The 16,692-nt window shown below is 45.5% G+C and overlaps 1 protein-coding gene across 4 annotated transcripts in view; it reads left to right on the plus strand.

Moving 5' to 3' along the window:
* Window positions 1–12,726: 12,726 nt before the first annotated feature.
* The window catches only part of KATNAL1 (katanin catalytic subunit A1 like 1), a 37,913-nt gene continuing 33,947 nt past the window's right edge, over window positions 12,727–16,692 (plus strand). For 2 of the 4 annotated variants that reach the window (XM_040583362.1, XM_040583364.1), the window contains exon 1: window positions 12,727–12,807. The gene's annotated coding sequence lies outside the window, so the exon portion shown is untranslated. Of the gene's footprint in view, window positions 12,808–13,116; window positions 13,174–16,692 lie in introns of those variants that run through there. The other 2 variants (XM_040583363.1, XM_040583365.1) reach the window with 1 other exon arrangement.

Here is a 16,692-nt window from a genome sequence, read left to right on the forward strand (position 1 = left end):
TCACAATAAAATGCTGCCTAATTGCTGCCTCAGCTGAGTCCCAAAGGTGCTGGAGTTTGTCTCTAGGCTACAGTTGTGGGCAATAAACTCTTCTCAGACTGGAGTTAAGCCTTTTTATTATTTAAATCTGAGTCATGTAAAATTAGTTTACTAGCAAGTAACCCACAAAGATCTAGTATGGAAAGAAACTCCCACATATTGTTTTCCAACACAATGAGAGAATGATCAGATACAAAGATCTGCAAGCAACTCATAATACAAGATGTAATAGACCAACATTCATTTCAGCCAAATAAAGATGAGAATGTTTCTGTAAGCTCAGGAGTTACTCTCAGACCTTGGCTGTTTGGTGTTCTTCAGCTTCAAATTGAAACTGGCAGTACGAAAAACTTTTTTCCTTTAGCTTATCCATAACCTGAAGTACCTATGAAAGAGGAAAGGCAGCTGTAGATAACAAATACCAGATGAGCAAAAGCTTTCTGCTCTCAGTCTAGCACAACCGCCAGAGGATTCAGTGAGCATTTTGCTAGAAAACCATCAAGAATATACTAAGACTGGGTGGCTGCACCACCATCAAGCTTGAGAAGGGCCCTGCAGCAAGGGACAAAAGGACACTACAGGGAGCAAGAATGAGCAAATGCTCTTTTTCTCACCAGGACCATATTCAGCCATTCTCAGTAGCAGAAGATACCTGTTCACTGCATACACAGGCATTTTCTCCCTTCACGTTCTTTTTTTTTTTAATCTGTATTTTAAAGTGCTTATATTTCTGTTGTAAAATTAGGCTTCTGATGATAGAGCATACTCCATAGACATTATGGTAGAAAGACTTATTGATCATTTTTTGAGACTTTATTCTTTAAGACAGCACTCGCTTTGGGTGCATTTGGTGCTGTGTGCCCAAATCCATGGTCTTAATTAAGCAAAAATGAGGCTGGAAGAGATCTCCAGATTTTCTCAAGATGGTTAACCACCCTTTAATTAGAAAAGGTCAGACATGATAGCAGAGACCTAGCACAGCCTTTGTGGTGGTGTTGGCAGCACACTTGCAAGCTGGGACACTCGTGAGTGAGCACAGCACACGTCCACGTCAGGGCAAGATGATTCAAGCGGCTCCTTTTGTCAGCACAGAGTGCATGCGTAACAGGCAGATGGATCCATCTGCAGTAACTGTGAGGAGACCGTTCACCACACACCACACACTCGCTGTGCAGAGACCCCTCCGATTGCTGGGGTCTCTCATTCCTCATTTATATTTGTCTTGATCGCTTCTTGAGAACATAATGGCAGACACGGCATGGACTGCAGGACCTTCATTACTAAGGGTGACACGTAAGACAGGGAGGATGCATGGGTCTGAAGTCGATTTTGGCACGCAGCAGTTAGAAAAGCTAGGACGCAAGTTCTGCCTTATTCAGATCAATGGGAATTTTGCCACTGATGTCAGTGGGATGAAGACTTCGCTCCACATGTCTGCTTGTAATCTGAGAACACGTATTCTACAACTCCCGGAGACTCAGGGAAAATGGGAGCCCACAGAGTTCATCTTAGATTCACTGTCTGAAATAAAACTACGTGGATTCTTTGTGCCCTTTTTAGTTATCTGTAAAACAAGTATGATAATGCTTTGAGTGCTAAATAATACAAGGTGTGTAGGAAGACGTAGTATCTTTTATTAGGCCAACTGAAATAGTTGGGGAAAAACAGACAAGCTTTCAGGCTTGTCTGAAATGCTTTGAGATGCTCTGATGAAAGGTGCTCGAGCTGTGCAAGGGATCATTAAATTACATTCTTCCTCTCTCTGGAAATCATTTAGTGATATTTCAAAGGAAAGATGCTGCACAGAAATAACGGATTTCTATTGCAAGTGCTGTCTGAAGCTAAGTATCTTCCTTCCTCTCCCTTTATGAACTAATCTAACGAAAAATATGTTTTAAATTAACATGTTAAGAATAATTTTGTGGTATAGTCCTGTGAAATGTTCTGTATTAAGGGTAACTCACAAATCCTTAAGCATACTTCAGTACACACAAACAAAATGGCTGGATTTCTGTGTAATGCCTTGCAGAAATTATGAAAGTATCACTGTAAAGAAATTAGAAAGCATGGAAGCTCTGTGCAAAAGGCACATGGAAAAAAGAAAAAAGGCAGATATGAGTCAAAAACTACATTACACTTGTAAATGCTGCCTAACAAGCCCCCAGATTTTCACCATTGAGTGTGGGCATCATGCCTTCTAAAGCTGTGAGCCAGTTATTGTCCATAAAAGTGTGACAGAAACAACCATTTAACCCTCTCCTCTCCCTGATTTACCAGGAAGGAAAACAAACTGGGAGTGCTCGTTGGAAGCCAGCCAGGGGTGACAGACTCACAGCATTAGGTATTGCAACTGTGAGTGCAGCAAGGTGTATCAGCGCCATCAGGGGGGCAGCAGACCACTAAGGTAACTGGGGGCCATGAAGGGGTAGGTGAGGGAAGGTTTAACTGTACATAAATGCTACTAGTATCACTTTCCTGGTATTTAGTTCAGTGTCAAGACACACATGATGCCAAGAACTGAGAAAATTGGGGGAGGAAATCTTTAAATATGTAAAAAGTAGTTGCAAAGATGGATGAAGTAAACTGTTGTTTGTGTCTATTAGAACAACATGCAAGGGAGATAAATTGCAGCAAGGGAGATTTACATTAAACCATGAGACAGCTGTCCAGGATTAAGGAAAATTAAGCATTGGTATAAACTACCTAGAGAGACGCTGTAACTTTCATCACTGGAATGTGTCAAAAATGGCTTAAATAAACATCATCAAAAATTTCATTACATATGATGGTCCAGTGAAGCAAATAGACTTAGGAGATTCATCTGAGAAAGGTTACAATATGTGACCAGGTTTTCCTGAATGTATTCTCTTTTTTCCCCCCCGATAGATGTTGTTGAAGATTTTCTGTTCATGTGAGATTTTGAGATGCATTCCTCTGAAAATATTTGTCTAAGACCGGAGGGGCCATTTATCTTCTGACGTGCCTGTTCCTCTCTGCTGATCACAGATGCAGTCACAGATGACTGGCTTGGTGTGGACACCTACTTATTGAATCCATAAAGTCAGATGAGACAATTACCATCCTTAATGACAAATTGTGTCCGTTCTAATATATTCCTAGATAGAACACTCAAATCTTCATTATTCATTCCAACTATAATTACTTGTTGTGCATGTACGAGGTGGCACCCAAAACACATAATCATCATTATTTATTGTCCCGTATTAGTAATTTTATCACATTATACTTAGATGCCATATGGTGTGATGAAGAATATAATCAAGGTTTCCTATGCAGTGGATAGAAAGCTTCTAGACAACAATTAATATAATCTATTCCACTTCTGCATTCCATTCCTACCAAGAATATCACGGAAGTGTATGGTATCTCAGGAAGGAAAATTTTACTTTTAGATCTAAAAGCCAGCTAAAGATCTGCTGAGCTGCAGGCAGAGCTACAAACTAGGAACCTAAGTGGCTTTACTTCAGCAGTATGTATGAAACACTAAGGTGCTTCAGATATATAGTACTAACCACTTCTGTTTTCAAAGTCTGTATACAATTAACATGTACTCAGCTAATCTGTATGAACCTATGTGTTTATATTGTACTCATCCCACTGCAGGACTAAAAGTGGGCACTTAAGACATGTCTACGCTATGTCCTACACTGTGGTCGAGGGAAAAAGCCTGAGTACCCAATTACCTCTGCTTAATTGTTAGCTCTCTCCTTGGGGACCTATTCAGGTACATCCCACGCATTCAAGATAAGGCACAGATCTTCAGTAGTTCACTCTTGGGATCCCCCGTAAATGGCAGTAAGGCCAAGAACATTGTATTTGGCTCCCTCAGACCCATTTTGTCTTTCAACGCTATTCCCGCAGGCTCTGCACTCTTAGAAGTGCAGAGGAGGGACACCACAAGGTGTGGACACAGCACTCTCTAGTAGCCCTAAGCTGCCGAAGTGTGAGTCAGCATGCACCACTGAGCCTTGAGATGGAAAATTGCTCCCTGTCTTGTGGGATACACACTTTGGAGCCGCTTCCAAATAATGGCACAGGGAGTCCACCACGTCAGCCAGTGCTGCTCTCAACAGTGGTGCTGAAGGCTGCTTCTGTAATGTAGGAAGGTCCCAAGGACTGTGTCAGTAGGAGAGGGATCTCTTGGTATCTCAGGAAAGCAGAAACCCAGAATACAAACGGCAAAGGTGACCAGGAGAAACAGCACAGGACCACCTTCACCATCATTAGAAAACTGTAGAATATTATTCTACTGTACTTTTGGAATATTTTTAATAAACTTTGCTCTTCTTTTGTAATCCATAATTATGGAAGCCCCAATCTTGTATTTCCTTATGCACAAGTACCCTCATCATAACATGTATTTCTCCACTGTAAAAGGATGTGAAGAGTTAAGGCTCTGCACTGATTTTGGCTGGGGTAGCGTTAATTTCCTTCATAGGAACAGAATGTTTTAGGTATTGCTGAGCAGCACTTACACAGCATCAAAGATGTTTCTGTTCCTCACACTGTCCCACCAAGTGAGTGGGCTGGGGGCGCACAAGAAGCTGGGAGGGGACACAACTGGGACAGCTGACCCAAACCAACCAAAGGGGTATTTCATACCATATGACATCATGTTCAGCATATAAAGCTGGTGGAAGAAGGAGAGAGGTCTGGAGTGACAATGTTGGTTGTCCCAAGTAACCGTTACATGTGATAGAGCCCTGCTTTCCTAGAGATGGCTGAACACCTGCCTGCTGATGGGAAGTAGTGAATGAATTTTGTGAATGCTTTGGTTTGCTTGTGTGTGTAGCTTTTGCTTTACCTGTTAAACTGTCTTTATCTCAATCCATGAGTTTTCTCACTTTTACCCTTCCAATTCTACTCCCATATACCACTGGGCAGGGAGTGAGCGACTGTGTGGGGCTGAGCTGCTGCCTACTGGTGATAAACCACAACAGGCTCATTTTGTAACTTCATTACATTTAAAAATGCATCAAGCATGAAAATTAAACACAACACATCCATCCCCTCTCATACTTTTTTTTTTCTTTTCAGGTGATATAAAAAAATATTTGAACAAGGAAATGCACGCAAGAAGACAACAGCATATATAGGTTTAGCTCCAACTTAGCATATACAAGTTTAGCTTTGGCTGTGCTTCCTTGTGGATTTTACCTTCTTCCTTACTTGATTCTTTAGGAATGTTTTCATTCTTATTTTCATGGAGAAGAACAAGAAAGAGGTGAGTACTTCAGCTAAAAGAAGCAATTAGCCAGGTTGAGATATGGAAGGTCACAGATAAATAAAACTGAACAATCTCTTCCCAGGTCATTAAGAAGCTTACCTGATGACTAGTGAACTTTAAAAAGCAGCATAAGATGCCATGCAAAAATTAATAACTATTAAAAACTACTAGCAATTCTCTCACCTCATTGGGTTTGTGGCCAGCATGCCTAACACATGCTTGTTTTAAAAGCATACTGGTTTAAAACAGGACGGTTAATTCTGTAACAACATGAATTTTTTTAACTAAAAGAGACTGCAAAGTAGTGGTCACTAGTGGCATCAAATCTCTGAACTGTAACAACTTTTAATCAGAAAATAAAAGTTTTAGTCACATATTTGCAGCTGAGCCTGGGTGGTTTTAGAGGTTAGTATACAAGGCCATTGAACCTAGCTTGTTGTAGTCGGTAGTGCTTTATGCAGAAGGAGCAGCCGTGCAGCCCATGGGTGGGATTCAGCTGGCCAAATGTAGATATTTCATAGCTAATAGGAATATCTCATGCGGGTCATACGAAGCATCATCTAAAAAGCCAGATTTTCCATTGATTTTGAAAAGAACCTAAGGCAACTAGCTCATGTGCAGATGTCTGCACTGTAAAACATTAAAATTAGGTAAACTGCACAGTGTGTCTGTGGAAACATCAGCTCTTGGCTGATGGGTGGGGAACTTAAGCTACTCAAACTCGAATGCAGTTGCTCTGTTAGTGGCAACACCATGCTTTTAGGCTTATTTACAAAGTTTAGCACATATTTTCACGGTACATTTGTAAATCCTATAAATTATTTTGTTTAAATTATGACCCTTTTTTACATGGATAACAGAGATATAAGGCTATCTCTTTCTTACAGCGATGCAAATGATAAAAAATTTCCATGATATTTGTGAAACCCTAATATTGTAAAAATCATGTACTTGAACAGAACAATGCCAATGCTCTGATACAGGAGTCAGTCTCCTTAATTTACATCTCAAAGTTAAATGTATCTTTTTCTTGGTGGCACACTGGGCAAACAGGTCCCTGAGTTCAACAACTAATTTCTGTCTCTTGCTAAAAGCTCATCACTTCCTCATCTATGCAGGTTTAACCACTTACAAGGTCACATGATGAACAAGATCTGAGACAGGACCTAGGTTAAAAGTTACATCTTCTTTTGCAGGGTTCTTTTTAACCCAGATGATTTCACCAACCTAGTCGACAGTGCCACCACATCAACAGCTGTACTAGCACAAGCAACAGAGTGATATGTAAAAGCAGAGGGCACGAGCAAGTTTTGAGGGGCGGAAATCAGTTAAGTCAGCTTTGTTGCCAAGGGAAAGATGCAAAGAATAGCACAGAACAGCATTCAAAGTTGAAGAGGCTCCTCCAGATGATAATTCAGAGCAGAAGCCTAACTAACTTCGAATTGCTCTCTGGAGCAGCCTCTCTCAGTCCTTCAACTATGCAAGGCATCTAGGGAGACAAGCCTCCTAATTTAGGCGTCTAAGTTAGGTGTTTAAACATAGGCAGTGAATATCCCTCCCTGAGAATGAGATGTTATAATTTTAAATGTTTAACCAAAGCTGTGATACCAATGTCTGTTCTTTTAGGAGATAGTGTTCTTTGTGCCACTGATCCTCCCTCTACTAACACAATCATGTTTCTCATTTATTAAATAAATGAACAACATTAACAAAATGCACATTGTCCAAACACAGTCCAAATTTTGAAGTTAAAAAAGGATTCCCAATTTTACCCTCAAAATACAAACCAGATTAAGTTGTTCACATGGAAACCACTGCATGTTCCCTACAGTCATCACATCAGGGGGCCAGAAAGGGAAGAGATTCTTCACAATGATCACCAGCATATATTTAACTTTCTTGATCTCCCTAAACTTTTTTTTTTTTTAAGTTCTCAATTGAGAACTTTGGCTAAACTTTTGTCTGCAATTACATCTTGCCATTACTACACCGCTCCTACCTACTGAACTTTCTACATACTCAGTGATGGGCGTTTAAGAAGTTACTGATAAATGACAGAAGTTGGTCTTCCAATGCAGATGCATGGCCTCCAGTATGTTTACCTCCTGCCTTGCAGAACGTTGATACTCAGGCACACACCAGAACACTAACTTTCAGTGCATCTTTCTTCAACATAACCACCAACACTGCCATTGATCACAGCCCTATTCAAAGGACTATTTGAGACAGATCTGGAAAGGATTACCGATATGTCAAGGAATACTCCTTAAATGTAGCTATCTTCTGTCCTGGATGAATGTGTTTACAGGAGCAGACTGTTAAAGCCAATTCATCTTCTAGTATCTCACACTGCAGAACTGCAACTAACATGCTTAAGAAATCAAAAACACTGGGCAATCCATTACTATGTATTAGACTGTGCTCTGTTTATTCTAGTGGTTTGGCCACCTAAACAGTGTGTGCAAAAAGGTGCTCAACAGCACCCTGATTTGAAACTGTCACTTTTAAGTCATAAAAGTATCTAGAGGGGAAGGAGAATATATACCAGCATGACTTAAAATTAATGGTTGTGTCTGAGTTAACAGGCTCAACTGATGTAACTGTCTGGCTCAAACTATCAAAGCCTAGTATTCTATGGTTTTGTACCACTTAGCCCTCATCACTTCAATGAAACAGCTGCCTATGGGTCATACATGGTATTACAACTGTGCACAGAAGCAGGTTCTCCAAGTAGTGGTCATTTCATGTGTGCAGACCAGGCAGCTTGATGCCAGATGAAAACTTTAACAGTCAAGTTCTGCCTACCTTCTGCTTAGCAGCGGCACCAGCTGAGTCCATCTTTTCTACCCTGATACTTGCTACCAATCTAAATGGAACTCAGTTACTATTAAGACTGCCACTGTTGCAAATGCAACTGAAACTGGCCAATGAGGTTCAAAATTCAGGCAGTGGGACAGACTGTGTGCTCCAGAAGTGTCACATCTTTAACAAACCAGCTTAACATTCACACCCTACCATGAAAGAGACATGCTGCCAAACATTTTTTTGCTTAATAGTGCATCACGGGAGATTTCCTCTCAGTTGTCAACCCTACCAGACTGATTCAGGGAACTTTGCCGCTTGATACTGTCTAGTGGGCTGCTACAGGACTGAGATGATATGAATAAACTTTTCTTTCCTTGTTCTGGTTTTCACTTAACAGTTGTTGACACACAGCTCCCTGGGCCTGACTCTACTTTCTCCGAGGTTTCTGTCCAAGTCTTCCTCGCTTTAACTACTGTAAGCTACTTTCTTATTCCTTCTCCAAAAAATAATGCTCTAACATATGCAAAATGCTTCTGCATGTTAAGTATATACAGAAAAGAAACACAGTATCCTAGTTCCTCTTAATTTCTTCTGATTTCTGTCCAGAGACTCAAAGCAGAAGAGCTGGGTTTTTTCAACCTCATGTGGGCTTGCTTCAACCCATCTTAATCCTCTCTTCTACCTGTATTTTCCGTTAATCTGGCATTGGCTTGTTCTTCATCATTTTAATCAACCTAGTCATAACTGCCATGACAGCTTTCTCTCTATATGGCTCTAACAATGCAATGAGCACGTTAGGTAGGACTCCTCTCACCTACCTTTAGGCATCTACAGTGCAAACACTTAGATTTATGCTGATGAGCTAAGTCTGTTATAACCACTGGAAAAAATTAAACACATTCAGGGCACAGTCCACCTGGGTCAAAGCGGGAATTGTATTGCCGAAGTACCTCTCTCCCCCCACCTTAACTTAAGAGGAAAGCTAACTCACAGGTAAGGGTCTGCAAGACAGTTGTCTATATTTGATCAGATAAATATAAGCACCTGCATCCATTCCTACCCTAATTTTCTGACTTAACTGAAATCTCATTTGAAAAATCAACTGTTTTCCCTTGAACTGCTGTCTATTAGCAATTCACTGCATTTTGAGATGTACCTTGTATGGAAGATGTTGACTAAATCCTTCTGTGTTGCCACTCCATCACAAGGTTCAGACTCTGAGGTTCTTTCCTAGGACAGAAATTGGTGTATGTGTCATACTGATTAATATCATACCTTAAAAATATCGACACAGAAGACCAATTACTGTATGTGCATGAAAATTAAATTGCTACTGATGCCTTTACTGAGTTGTGCATAACTTCCCTTGGAAGGTTAATGCCCATGAATACGTAACATGCACCTTCTTTTTGCTATTGCTTCCCTACTGTTTTTCACCCTCCAGCATTTCTGAAAGTAGCCTGTAACACCTTTGGTAAAGAGTTATGTTTGCATGTAGGCATTAAAGATTATTAAGAAGGCACAATAATTCCTGTAGTCTAGCTAAATATAATTGCAAGGGGAAGGGAAGATAAAAGCAAAGGGCAGTTCATAATTCACAGACATGTATGTTTTCAACCTTCTCTTGCAGAAGTTTGTGTGTGGGAGGAGGTAACAAATGATGCTCTCTGCTACTTTGTGCTAAAAGCCTGTGCCAGCCATCTGAGTTAAGACACAGTCTACGGAATTTATGTAACGATAACCAAATCAATTCAGAAACCAGTTTTGTTAATCTGACACAGACCCTAAGAGTGGATAGCTTTAAACTTATCTGACAGTGTCTGCAATTACTCTAGCTGGAGACACCTTTGAACCAAATCAAATGTTCATGGCAGAAGTGTTATATTAATTTATATCGGCTTCTGATTGAACTGACTAGAATAAATCAGAGAGAGAGGGCACACAATCAGCTCTGCTGGCAGATTTGCAGATTGCTGGAAAGGGGCAGGATAAGTCTCTGGGGTTTGGCTGTGAGTAATGCTCTCCTCCACCAACACAGCTGGAGCCTGCATAACCACTGCCGCTGACACCCACCAACATCATGTCTTATACATGAAGTGCTAGTTTTATAGCCTCTATCAAAAGATACAAAGATGTAAGCCGTGAGAATATACTCATAGTAGAACAAGCTTCAGTTGCCTAAGGTGTCACCCCCCCTCCCAGCAATTTCTTACCTTCTCTTTGCCTGAAATTATTGACTCACAGCAGTCGGTGGAATTAAACGCACACGCTAGTCCTAGCTGCTTCAATACCAGGTCCAGCAAATTAGATTAGACTGCTGATAAAGATGACTTTAATGTCATATTTTGTATTAAAATGGATTAGAAACATTAGTGTTCCAATCCAGGGACTGTTGTGGAGGCAGGAACCTTCAGTAAGGAGGCAGAATAGATGGTCAGAGAAGCAGTATTTTTTGCATTGCTTCAGCCAGATCTGCTGGAGTTTGACTTCAGCAACAGGAAAGGCTATGAAATTTCACTCTCACAACCATTCATTTACCTTATTAGCAAGTTTATGAACTACTGACTGCCTGGCTGGACTAGATGACCTCCTGAGGTCCCTTCCAACCTGAATTATCCTATGATCCTTACATAAACCTAGCGTGCAGGACTAGCAACCTGGAGATGTGGTTCTCTTTCTGCTGACCCAGTCATGTAGTAGATCTTGCCAAACCGCGCAGACCAATGCTTTCCCTCTGAGAGGTCTAACTAGGGTGACGCTGCTATTGCTCTGTTGTTGAGCAACTACTTTTCAAAGGGAGAACAGCAGTAGTATGGGTACCCTCTTCCACTGTGAAGCCGCTCCACTTGACTCAAGAATTACTAAAAAAAATGGATGGGGAAAAAAAGTCCCTAACCAAACATACAGGGATTATGACTCAATAACCAGCCTTCTCTGTGTCACCTAATGCGATAAGAGGTATATAGTCTAGTGGGAAGAGACATTATAGCAGTGCTGGGAGCAGGCTGCTTATGATCTGATCTCCCCAAGAACTGTTGAGCTCTGTAGAGTCTGCACAGCATCTATGCTTCTGCGTATGCGAAAAACCAGCAGGAATTGATGTCATGGGCAGGCAAGTTCGAAGAAATGTGGAAAAGGGGAAGCTGGAGTTGCAGCTGTTACGAATTCATCACGATTTTGGCCCCAGTTCTAAAATACGCACAAAGGCATAAGAATCTCCACATGATTTTGAGGGAAGCAAGATCTGTAGATATACGAGTGACACATTCACACATGCTGTATTGTTTAAGAGGCACACTGAGCTTTTAGTTTCAATCCCTGCTCTTTCACTTGTGTCAGCTAAACGTTTCTGAGAACCCTATTGCGAGATACAACCTCACGCTGCTACCTTAAGGTAACGACAATTGACATTTTCGGGAGAAATCACGTGGCATTCTTGGGAGCCATCACAAGATCACCATCAGTGGGACACTCCCAGAGCTGTCACAGGGCAGCTCCAGCCGTAAGGACTCACTGCAGCGGTGCAGCTGCAGGCAGTCAGCTCAGATCCGCTGGGACCTGCGGGCTGCCCGCTCCTGCCTCCCCGTCTCCTCCGCCTCGCTCGTGCCTGCGGCAGCTCTGCAGGATCGGCCAGTTCTGGAACGCGATCCCGCTGAGCTCCGGCGATGTTTCGGAGGGGCATGACTGGCTTTCCACCAGATCAGAGAGCACGCTCGCCTCTCCAGATGGCAACGTGTTACTGCGGTGTAAATAACCAACAGGAAAGCACAGCCACGGTCAGAGAGGCAGGCAGGACCGCCCCTTTCGGTGGCAATACGGACACGGGCTGGCTTGCACTGACGGTGAAACGCCATCCTCAGAGGTCCCCACCCGCACCGCTCCGCTGGCGGGCCAGGCTGCCCGCGCTCGCTGCGGGGCACACGCTGGAGAAGCGGCGGCGACGCTCACTGTCGGCGGCGACACACACCGGGCGGTGCCGGGCACGGCTGCGGTCCGGGCACAGGCAAATCCCTGCATCTGTCCCGTCACCGTTACACTGAAGCAACGACACCCGCCAGCGGAGACGGTGCCCGGCCTCGGTGCGCGCCCCCGCGGGGGGCGGGCGGCCCCTCCCGCCGCTGAAGCGAAGCGGGACGGTTCGTACCGGAGGCGCGTCCGGCCGCCGGCCCCCGCCCAGCCCGCAGCCGGCCCCCGCCGCCGGGCCGCCCGCCGCCGCGCTTGGCCCTCGCCCTGCGCCCCGCCCGGCAGCTCCCGGGCACAGATCCCCCGGGCACCGCCGGAAGGCGGGCGCTGCCGCCCCCGGCCGTGCAGCGGGATGTCCCTTTGTGTGAAGCTCGCCGGGACAGCGCCGCCCTCTCCTCCCGCCGCGGCGAGGCCGAGGGGCGCTCAGGGGAGGCCGCAGCCTGGCCGCCCGCCAGCTCGTTCCGCAGCGGGCCCGGCACCGCCCGAGGGCCCGGCGGGCTCCCGGTGGGGGGCGGGGTAGCGGGACGCCGCGCCCCCCCCTCCCCGCGCCCCGCCGCCGCCGCCATGGCAACCGCCCGTTGCCACGCGCGCGCACCCCCCACCCGCCCCGGCAACCACCCGTCGCCGCGCGCGCGCGCCCCCCCCGCCCCGGTCCCCTCACCCCCCCCCACCCCGCTCTGACAGAGCAGAAGCGCTGCGCCCCCCCTCCCCGCTCCGCTCCCGCCCGCGGACACGCACCCTGGCTCTCCCAGGTAACGGCAGGGCCCGGCTACAGGGCGGCCCCTCACGGCGCTGCCCGGGGCGGGCGGCGGCTCGGCCCTCGGCCCAACGGCCGCCGTCCCGCCGCGCTGAGGGAGGTGGCGGACGGAGAGGGGGAGTAGCGGCGAGAGGCTGGCGGCGGGCAGCGCCCGGCGGAGCCTGCTGGGAAGCGTAGTTCGCGCCCCCCGCCGGGCGCTGGGGACTGAGGGGAGAGGCGGCGGGTGGGAACTACAAACCCCAGTGCGCTCGGCTGGGGGGGAAGGGGTACCGCGGCTGGCCCCCGCGGAGGGGACTGTTGTGAGGCGAATAACGAGGGCGCTGAGGGGATTTGTCTCTCCGGAGCCGCCTCTGAGGGGATGGTGGGGCCGGAGCGCTGCGGGCGGGGGGCCCGGCTGGCCCTTTGCCGCTGCCGGGGGCGGGGGCTGGAGGGAGGGGCAGCGTGGCGGGGGAGCGCGGTGCCTGCGGGGTGTGGGCGCAGGGGCGGGTGCGGGGCGGACCGGGGCGGGGGTGGTGCAGGAGGAGGAGGAGGAGGAGGAAGATGCTGGAGGACGGGCGGGATGCGAGGGGGGCTGTGCCAGCCGGGGCTGGGCATGCGGCAGGCCGGGTGGAGGGCTGCAGGGGGCGGCGTGCTGCGGGAGGAGGGAATGCAGGGGCGGGGCTGGGTGGCGGTACGGAAAGGATCGGATGCTGTGTGGGTGCGAGTGGAGAGGGCTCTGCTGGAGGTTGTGGAAGCATACAAGGAAGGGGGCACATGGGAACAGAAGCAGACCGATGAGAGGGGAAAGATCTGCTGGAGAAAGAGTGGCTGAGCAGATGCAAGGGGAGGGCTGTGCAGAAGGCAGAGTAGATGGGAGGCTGGGTAAATGGAGATGGAGGAGGCAGTGGTCAAAGAAAGCCAGGAGCTGGTGGCCCTAGAAAGTTTCCCCAACGAGTTTACTTCATAGTTCGCAGTTTCATGTGACCTACTGCACTTAGGCTCTGTTGAGCTTCTTGCCCTAGGTCATCTTTACGTGCACAGGCGTAGTGTTACCTTTTAGAATAATTCTGCTTCATTTCTATTGTGCCCACGTTTCTGTCACGATGGCAGTGTTGCTGTTTGTCTCTTTCCCTTCTCCGTGTCCTCTGATGACAAGTTATAGTGTTATCCTTTATCTTGTATTCTCCAACAGGCATGAGGGGGAATAAAATTACAGTTCCTGTGTTCCATACCGTATTTCAAATATACATATTTATGGTTGGCATATTAGAGGGAGTTATTTTTTTCTTACTGAAAATCTGTATCTTAAAAGCATCAATGCATTAGTGCTCCCTTGTGTATGCTGAATATTGAATGTCTATTCCTTATACAGTTTCAAATGTCACAGACATAGGTTTCTTTCCAATGGATATTTGATTTTTATTGCAGTTGAAGGGTTTTTTGCAGTTTCTTTTTTTTTTTTTTCATTCCACCTACTCCCATGTCAGATACATCCTAGGCAGGCTTAGGCTTCTTGCAGCTCCTGGTACATGCCAGGTGCAGAAGTGATCATTGCTGCTGCAGCATGCTTCCAGGGTGCTTTGCTCTTGGAGACTTGGGCTTATGAGCAGGTGATGGAGAGGAATGGATCCTGCCCTGAGCTATTGACAATCATAGAATCGCAGAATGGTTTGGATTGGAAGGGACCTTAAAGATCATCTTGTTACCGAAAATTGTAAGTAAGAAAACTCTCCAAACCAAATGATAGTTTAGAAAGCTGGCAGTGGTATATTGCAACGCTGGGTGCAGAAGGCATATTTCCTCCTAACGTGCACACCAAGTGACTCGAGGGCACACATTATATACAATAGAGTACTTGGCATATTCATAGTACATTACATATTCATTTTCATTTACACAGAGGATTGGTTACAAGTTTCTTGCTTCTAATGGAAATTAGTATGCATCCTCAGACAGCACTAAAGTTTTTTAACTAACTACACATGCTCCCCAAGTGGGGTTTTGCCCTCTTTTGCGGGAGAGCTATTTGAGTTGGAGGTCGCGATTTCTCGCTATGACAATTACCTTTGTCCTGTTTACTAATTCTCTGTGTATTGTGACACCTTATCTGCTTGTCTCTTCATTTGGCCAGAACTTTCTCACTTGGAGATAATATATATTATTGTATATTTCTGCATAATATAGATAATGGTGTTCTTTTCACTATCTGTTCTTTGTTTCCCAAGGTTGACTCCCTTGATTAGAAGTCCTTTCATTCATCAATTTTGACGACTTTAGAGGGTCAGCTTGACCTAAAACTCTGTGCACAGATTTGTTTAACATATAGTTAAACACTAAATCCTAGTTTGATAATTCCAGAGTTTAGGCAACAGTCTAGTCCCAACCCCCCTGCCCTGGGCAGGGACGCCTTCCACTAGACCAGGCTGCTCACAGCCCCATCCAGCCTGGCCTTGAGCATTGCCAGGGATGGGGCATCTACAGCTTCTCTGGGCAACCTTTTCCACTGTGTCACCACCCTCACGGTAAAGAATTTCTTCCTAATATCTAATATAAAACTACCCTCTTTCAGTTTAAATAGTTTTATCTCAAGATTGAAAAGCCAATGGAAGACAGGGAAACAACAACAGGCCTTTGTCTAGTTTTCTGTGTAAATAATTGAGATTCTTCTAGGGATTTGCTGAAATCTGAAGACTTGATGCCTGTAGCACTAGCAGCAATATGCATATAAATGTATATTTAAAGAATATATATAGTATTTTGTAGAACAATTTAAAAACAGAATTCTAATTTAAAAAAACCACATTCATAGTCCTAAAGAGGCAATTCTTTGGAATTCAGAGGGGAATTCAAAGGATGGAAAAGTATTCAGGCCTAAATTCTGATCATATGAGTCAGGGTTATAAACACGTGTGAGTCCATTAAACCTGCAATTATTCATGGAAAGTTTATCTGGGTTGCAGATTGGCTGTACTAGGAATGTAGCAGCACCAGAACTGAACTGTTGTAGAGCTGATTATGGTCTGGCAGGGCTCGTGAGCTGCAGTGCTGTGAGAACATGGATATGCCGCACTCAGGATCAGGTGCAGAAGCAGTTTAACTGCCTTTCTTGGCACAGAAACTGACCTAATAAACACTTTGAACCCAAGCTGGCTCTGCACAGACCCATCTTGGGAGCCTTCGGTGGCATGTTTGCTCAACCAGAAGTGCTTACACGTGTGATGTGCAGAAAAGCCAGTGGCTGCACAAATGGCCAGAGGGATTATTGATTTGGGCAGAGTTCCACTTTGTTGAGGTCTGGACAGGCCCTGCAGAATCCTTCAGGTATCTGAGCCCTGCGTCCTGTCAGAGGAGGGATCAGTCACCTCAGGGCTGGTGCCACCTGAACACTAGCTTGGGCTTTGGTGTGGTACTAATACCAGAAGCCCTGGAGACTGTGCTAGAGAGAAGAGTGATGTGTGAAGCCAGCCTGGGTCCAGCGGGCTAAGATGGAGAGCCTAGCAAACCTCTCACTGCCTAAATTGCCTGTGTACAGTTACGTTCCCTGGAGTGCCCCATAGTGTCTGTTGTTGTTGGTTGGTTTTGTTTCTGTTACCCAGCCTAGCCGATGAACACCTTGTTATCCTGAATAGTGGTGGTGCGACCCTGTGGATATGCCTGAAGCTGGTACAGGAGGTGGTCTGGGGAAGGATACATTTTGCAGCCAGTTTTAGGGATAGCACAGCCATTTCTGTTTCTTCTCTTTCTAGTTCCTCAGAAAATTGTAGTTCAAAGGCTTTGAAAATGGCATTTCATTCTCCAGGGTGTTTTCTGTTTGGTGCAATAGTATGTTATCTCTAATTAAAACACTGGCCAACTGTTTCGTGGTTTCTTATGTATTTGTGTTTACTGTTAACTTGTGATG

The sequence above is a fragment of the Falco naumanni genome, chromosome 2 (assembly GCF_017639655.2).
Source record: "Falco naumanni isolate bFalNau1 chromosome 2, bFalNau1.pat, whole genome shotgun sequence".
Classification (NCBI taxonomy): domain Eukaryota; kingdom Metazoa; phylum Chordata; class Aves; order Falconiformes; family Falconidae; genus Falco; species Falco naumanni.